The sequence below is a fragment of the Babylonia areolata genome, chromosome 19, assembly GCF_041734735.1.
Source record: "Babylonia areolata isolate BAREFJ2019XMU chromosome 19, ASM4173473v1, whole genome shotgun sequence".
NCBI classification, from domain to species: Eukaryota; Metazoa; Mollusca; class Gastropoda; order Neogastropoda; family Buccinidae; genus Babylonia; species Babylonia areolata.
This window is the reverse complement of record NC_134894.1, coordinates 55,065,130-55,072,629: the sequence shown is the minus strand read 5'-3', so window position 1 is coordinate 55,072,629 and position 7,500 is coordinate 55,065,130. Positions and strand designations below refer to the sequence as shown.

Sequence of the window (7,500 nt, the reverse complement as noted above, 5' to 3'; positions counted from 1 at the left end):
CACACACACACACACACACACACACACACACTCACACACACACACACACACACACACACACATACACACACACACAGAGAGATTACACTGAGTCATCGTTGAGAAGGATGGTTATGAAACACACACACACACACACACACACACACACACACACACACACACACACACACACACACACACACACACACAGATTACACTGAGTCATCGTTGAGAAGAATGGTTATGAAACACACACACACACACACACACACACACACACACACACACACACACACACACACACACACACACACACACAAACACAGAGAGAGAGAGAGAGAGAGATTACACTGAGTCATTATTGAGAAGGATGGTTATGAAACAGAGAGAGAGAGAGAGAGACAGAGACACACAGAGAAATAATGAAGGAATGAATGACACCTATTTCCGGAGGTTAACAGAATGAGAAAGCAATACTCTTTTGTACAGGTCTAAAAATGGAAGAAAGGCGTTTTTAAAAGGAGAAGGGGGGTGAAGGAAATACAGATACAAGAAAGAAAGAGAGGGCGAGCGCAGAGTACAACCTGGTCACTTTGTCCCAAACCTAAATGGACCTCCATAGCAACATCGTCATCATTACCATTCTCCTCCTTCATCATCAAATTGTAAGAAAAAAATATCGGTGCAAATGATGGGGCAGCTTTATATATATATATATATATATATATATATATATGGAGAGAGAGAGAGAGAGAGATGATAAAGGAGGAGGAGGAGAATGACGATGACGATGATGACGATGCTGCTATGGAAGTCCATTTAGGTTTTGGGCAATGTGCCAAGGCTGCACTCTACACTTCCTGTCACGATGGTGTCCCGGCGTCAACTAGACTGGAGGCCTATCTATCTATCTCTCTATATATAGAGAGATAGATAGAGATACAGATATATATATATGAACTGCCCCATCACGGGCACCGATTTACAGAGAGAGAGAGAGAGATGTACTTTTGTACTGGGAAATCAGTTTAGACATTCGACTGAGAAGTGTGCAGTGCAGACAAGGGCGGCAGCAGTTACGTTGAATGTGAAGACGTCATGCTGCATATCATATTTGATATATCTCGTGCAATGTATCATTGACTGAGGAACAGTTGTTGCATCCTGTCCCCCACTCTCATACAGCCTCATCGACAACAGTATTCTGAAAAATGTCCTTTCTGTAATGTTACTAGATACTTGGTTATATATAAAATAAAAAAAGCTTGGTTTGAACTATTTGGTGTTTTTAGTGTTTTAAAAAGCAATGCAGTTGTCTTACTTTCTTTTGTGTAAGTTCATGATGATAATTATTATTGTTACGTTCGTAGTTGGCTATGATTTGAATTTCTTTCTTTCCTTTGATTAAATGTGTGTGTGGTGGTGGTTGTTGTTGTTTTACGTGTTTCTGAATGAAATATCGTTATTATAACTCTGTCTGAGTATGTATGGAGAGATGTGTAACTTATATGAGCTTTAATGGGCATGCGTTTTTGTTTGTTTTTTTGTTTTGTTTTTTTTTCTTTGTTGTTTTTCTTTTCATTTCAGTTTTCAACATTGAAATTGCACAGTCACTGTCGTTTTGATCATATCATTCCAAATAGATGCGTTTACGTATCTGAATTCATCATTCCCCCCTGCCATGTCTCTGATTACCGCATTGCTTCAAACCAATAGATTCATTTTCATCTCTGTGTGTGTGTGTGTGTGTGTGTGTGTGTGTGTGTGTGTGTGTGTGTGTGTGTGTGTGTGTATGTATGTGTGTGTGTGTGTGTGTGTGTGTGTGTGTGTGTGTGTGTGTGTGTGTTTGCATCTATTCAACTTTCTCTATCTCTCTCTCTCTCTCTGCATTTTATTTCGTTTCGTTACTTCAGTTGTTCATTCTTTTCTTTTTCGTTTTTAAGTGTGTGTTTTTTTTCTCTCTCTGTCAAAAATGAAGTTGACTGATGTGACGTGAACTCTCTGTCAGTTGCAGGCCCTTGCTGGACGCACAGAAGACGAGGTTCTCTCCCTTGTTAAGACATTTCCAACGAAACCCGATCGTTGTCGTTTTACTCTCTCGCTGTCTAGGCACCCCCACCCCCACCCCCCTCCCCCACGCACCCCCTCCTCCCCCTTCTTCCCCTCTCTTTTACCGTCTTGCTTTTTTCCTGCCGTCAGATTTCTTCCGTTTCTTGCCCAGTATTACTTTTCAAAACTTTGTTCCTTCTGTATAATAATAATAATTCATGCTCCCTCCTCTATGACCACATAACTTGTGTCGTAACGGGAAATTTTCGTCGTTGTGATTTATTCATTATGATTGACTGTTTTTAGTCACTTTTTGTTGTTGTTGTTGTTGTTGTTGTTTTGTTTTGTGATGCGTTCGCTCCATTTCTGATTACGTTACAGGCTGTGTAGATATTTTTGAGGGTGTATTTTAAGGAGTGTGATTTTCCAAGTCTCACTTTTTTTTTTTTTTTTAATTTACTTTTTCGTCTTTTTTTCAGGTTGATGTATTATCACCTTACCACTATCATTTGCTTTTTTTTAGTGGCCATTATGTCGTCTGTGTCTGAACATTCTGTCCATCTTTGCTGTCCTAGGTGCCCCGGTGTATGCCTTGCATATCGTATTGGGCCCCGACGGGCGCAATAGCCGAGTGGTTAAAGCGTTGGACTGTCAATCTGAGGGTCCCGGGTTCGAATCACGGTGACGGCGCCTGGTGGGTGAAGGGTGGAGATTTTTCCGATCTCCCAGGTCAACATATGTGCAGACCTGCTAGTGCCTGAACCCCCTTCGTGTGTGTATATGCAAGCAGAAGATCAAATACGCACGTTAAAGATCCCGTAATCCATGTCAGCGTTCGGTGGGTTATGGAAACAAGAACATACCCAGCATGCACACCCCCGAAAACGGAGTATGGCTGCCTACATGGCGGGGTAAAAACGGTCATACACGTAAAAGCCCACTCGTGTGCATACGAGTGAACGTGGGAGTTGCAGCCTACGAACGAAGAAGAGTATTGGGCCCCATCCTGTGAGCAGAACATTCATTCACGTTGGTGTCCTAAAGCATCCTCACGTACGAACCACTTGGAAAAGAAATGGAACTCTAGTTCTGCAGAGTCCCTCCCAGTCATGCTTTTATTTGAGAACATATGTTTATTATTCTTGTTTAATCAAGTTATCCGCGTGTGTGGGGTGGGTGGGTGGGGGGGTGGGGTGCGGGTGTGTGCTGATTATCTGGTTGTGGTTTTCCGCAATTCATCTTTATTCTTATCATATCTGTCTATTATAATCAATGTGCAGTATAGTAGGCTATGTTTATGATTATATTCAAATAATGTTTCTTAATTCTTTCTGTTTTTACATTAAGAATACTAGTTATTACCTGCAGTGTGTGGATGTATGTATGAAACGATGTATGTGATATTTTTTACATTTGTATCTTCGTAATATTTGTAGGGGCTGTTGTTGGCTTTTGCAGTTATGGTCCCCATGTTGTTTACTTGTCTATGTTGTGATAATGCACCTGACCAAATTTCTCCAGTTGGAGATAATAAAGTTATTCTTATCTTATCTTATCTTATCTTATCTTCTTTCACCAGCTATCACCTCGGCTCAGAGTCTTTTCTTCTGTCTTTGATTTTACGTCTTTATACTTTGAGTGATTGTAGAGTTTTGCTGCTTTTTTTTTCTTCTTTTAAATGCCCATCTCCTACTTTGGTTGCTACCGTGAAAGACTTTTGCAGAAGCTTAGCACTCTTTTTCGGGGTGTTTATTTTCATGTGGTTGATGTTGATGATGGTGATGATGATGATGATGATATGGATAACACCTATCATCGGTCGGAGACCAAGCTAAAAGCGCTTTACAAACACGGAGTCATTTGCACAACAGGCTGCCCACCTGGGTAGAGCCAACTGACAGCTGCCATAAGGCGCTCATCATTCGTTTCCTGTGACATTCAGTCAGATTTAGAGTCACGCACACACACACACACACACACACACACACACACACACACACACACACACACACACACACACTCACTCACTCACTCACTCACTCACTCACGCTTTTTCAAACATGTGGTTGAGTTTTATCTTGGCCCTATTTCATGAAACTAAATTGGCCCCTTTATTTTTTTTTTTATTCTGTTAATTCAACCTTTTGCCTTCCACTCAACTTTCGTTTTGTCATAACTTTTTCTTTTTTTTTTAACTCACTCAGTACGGCCAGTCCTCTCTTCTCCTCTACACAGACCTCTCGGATGTCCAGTGGGTGTCTGAATGACCCAACCTTTAGCTTCCGTCGTCAGAATTGTGGTATTCTTTGTCAACATTCACCTCTTCAGTGTAAGAGCCTTCCGCTTGTAATATTTTGATGGTGGTAATTGGGGAGAAACGCTGTTAACGTCGTCTCTTTCGCCGTTCGTATGGAAAGAGTTAATGTATCCCCCTATATATGTGTTTATTTTGTTTATTTATTCTATTTTAATTTAGTTACTATCTTATACAAATATAATTACGGCAAGCTGCCAGTGCATTGTGGTTTTGTTGTGAAGTTATATGGCATCTGCTCTTTTTCTCTGTTTTTGAGATGTCTTGTGGCGTATACTGGTCAGTTCGCACGTTTTGACACCTCCATGAAGCTCAAATTGAAACCATCGCTTGGCTAGAATTAAAGAGGACCTCCGATGAAGATGGGTGTCTTTTTTTTTTTTTTGCGAGAGGAATGAGGGTGGGGGCGTGAGGGTGGGGAGGGGGTGGCGGGGAAGAGGGGTGTCATTTTTGTTTGGTGACTGAGTTTTATTTTGGGCCCCTGTTATGAACCTTCTACTGCGTCCAGGTGAAGCCATAATTCCCCTTCGCAGCACCCTCTCTCTCTCTCTCTCTCTCTCTCTATATATATATATATATATATATATATATATATATATGTATGTATGTATATATTATACATATATATATATATATATATATATATATACATATTTATTCATCTACTTGTCACACACACACACACACACACACACACACACACACACACACACACACACACACACACACACACACACACACACACACACACACACACACACAAACACACTTGGTATACCCTGGCTGAAAAGTCTCAGAGATGGAAACCGGCAGCTGCTGAGAATGGCTGGCACCGACAAAAAAAAAAAACATTGCTTCATTTGTCTTCTCCTGATCCATGTTTGGCAGAGACAGGGAGGAATGGTCCTCGGCTCATGGACCCTTGGTTCTGTTGACTCAAACAACCTAGTGTAGTTTTCTTTGTGTTTTTTTTCTTTTTCTGCTATGAATTGTCTGTTCTGTTGTTTTAGTTAATATTATTTGCCGCCTTGAGACTCCTCCACCTCTGCAGACTGGTCCTGTTGTTCCCCCACCTTCTTAACTTTGCCCCAGTTATTGAAGCTGTGTACTTTCAGTTTTGTTTTTTGTTGTTGTTTTTTTGTTTTTGTTTTTTGTGGTCCGTACTATAACGATCCCAGCTTGCAGACGGTGCTGTTTTGGGGTTGTTGTTTTTTGATTAAGCAGACAACTTTCCTATTGAAATGTCTTGTCTCTCCATCACCCCAAACCACAACCACCTTCATTAGAGATGGTGCTGTTTTTTGGGGGGGGTTTGTTTGTTTGTTTGTTTTATTAAGCAGACAGTTTTCCCATTGAAATGTCTTGTCTCTCCATCGTCCCAAACCACAACCACCTTCTTCCATTCCTACCCAAACTTTCCTCTTTCATAGTTGAAACCTTTCCGCCCCCCACCCCACGCCCTCTCTCCCGCTTCCTCTTATAATAGAGGACTGTGACGAATGGAAATCTCTCTATGTCTGTCTGTCTCTGTCTCTGTCTCTTTGTTGTTCCCTCTCTCTCTCTCTCTCTCTCTCTCTCTCTCTCTCTCTCTATCTGTCTGTCTGTCTAGCTTATCTACATTTATTATACTCTCTCTCTCTCTCTCTCTCTCTCTCTCTCTCTATATATATATATATATATATATATATATATATATATATATATATATATATATTACTGGAAGGGTATTGTTGTCTCTTTTCTTTTTTTCTTTTCTTTTTCTTTTTTTCTTAAGTTCCAAGGAAATGTCTATGGTGTTTTAAAAAAAATGATAAGAAATGACATTTTTTTAAGGACGAAACAAGTTCGATTTCTTTCTAGCCCACATACTCATTGTCGCTAGTTCCCTGCCTCTTTCCCTCTGTTCCGTTCATTACGCCTTTTTTTTTTTTTTTTTTTTTTTTTACCTCGTTCGTTTGGTTTTCGTGGGTATAAATTTCATATACATGATAATTATCATCATTGGTATTATCGTTTTATTGATTATGGCACTCACTCCTGACATAATCATTCCTTTGATAGCCTCTTGCAGTCGGCTGGTTTACACACTATCAAACAAACTGACATCCAGTTGGCGTTGTCAAAACATGGATACATGAAATAAGATATAATATAAACTGTCCGGCAAATTTTCGACTTGGAAGCGTTTGTTTTCTTTAGGCTTCATGAATTACATTACTCACTCTCACCTCGCTAATGGAGGGCTGTCTCTTTGATCTGTGCCGATGAAAAAAAATAGCAAACAACTTTTGTCCCAGCCATGTTTGTACTCACTATTATCACCACCATCGTCATCATTATTATCGTTATTCTATTCACTGTCTTTATTTAGCATCCAGCATCTCAGAAAAGACATCCAACATCTAAGGACCAGTCATACATCCATCCATCGTCTTTATTTCACATGGCACGTGCTATCACAGTCTTTATTTAGCATTTATTTATCATCATCATCATCATCATCATCATCATCATCATCATCATGTGGAGTGGAGTGATGGCCTAGAGGTAACGCGTCCGCCTAGGAAGCGAGAGAATCTGAGCGCACTGGTTCGAATCACGGCTCAGTCGCCAGTATTTTCTCCCCCTCCACTAGACCTTCATTGGTGTTCTGAACGCTAGCCATTCGGATGAGACGATAAACCGAGGTCCCGTGAGCAGCATGCACTTAGCGCACGTGAAAGAACCCACGGCAACAAAAGGGTTGTCCCTGGCAAAATTCTGTAGAAAATTTCACTACGATAAGAAAACAATTTTTTTTTTTTTAAACATCATGCAGGAAAAAAAAAAGGTGGCTCTCTCAGTGTAGCGATGCGCTCTCCCTGGGGAGAGCAGCCCGAATTTCACACAGAGAAATCTGTTGTGACAAAAAGAGTTATACTTGATACTTAGTCATCATCACGATTAGTAGTAGTAGTAATAATAATAATAATAATAATGGATACTTATATAGCACACTATCCAGAAATCTGCTCTAGGTGCTTTACAAAAACGCTTTGTTAACATAAAACATTACATCTATGTTACATACACACACCAAAACATGACTACACACACACACACACACACACACACACACACACACACACACACACACACACACTGCGTACATACATTTT

General features: G+C 40.3%; 1 protein-coding gene across 1 annotated transcript in view; it reads left to right on the top strand.

Moving 5' to 3' along the window:
- LOC143293861 (adenylate cyclase type 1-like) overlaps positions 1–7,500 on the top strand; it is a 378,538-nt gene that overhangs the window by 325,381 nt on the left and 45,657 nt on the right.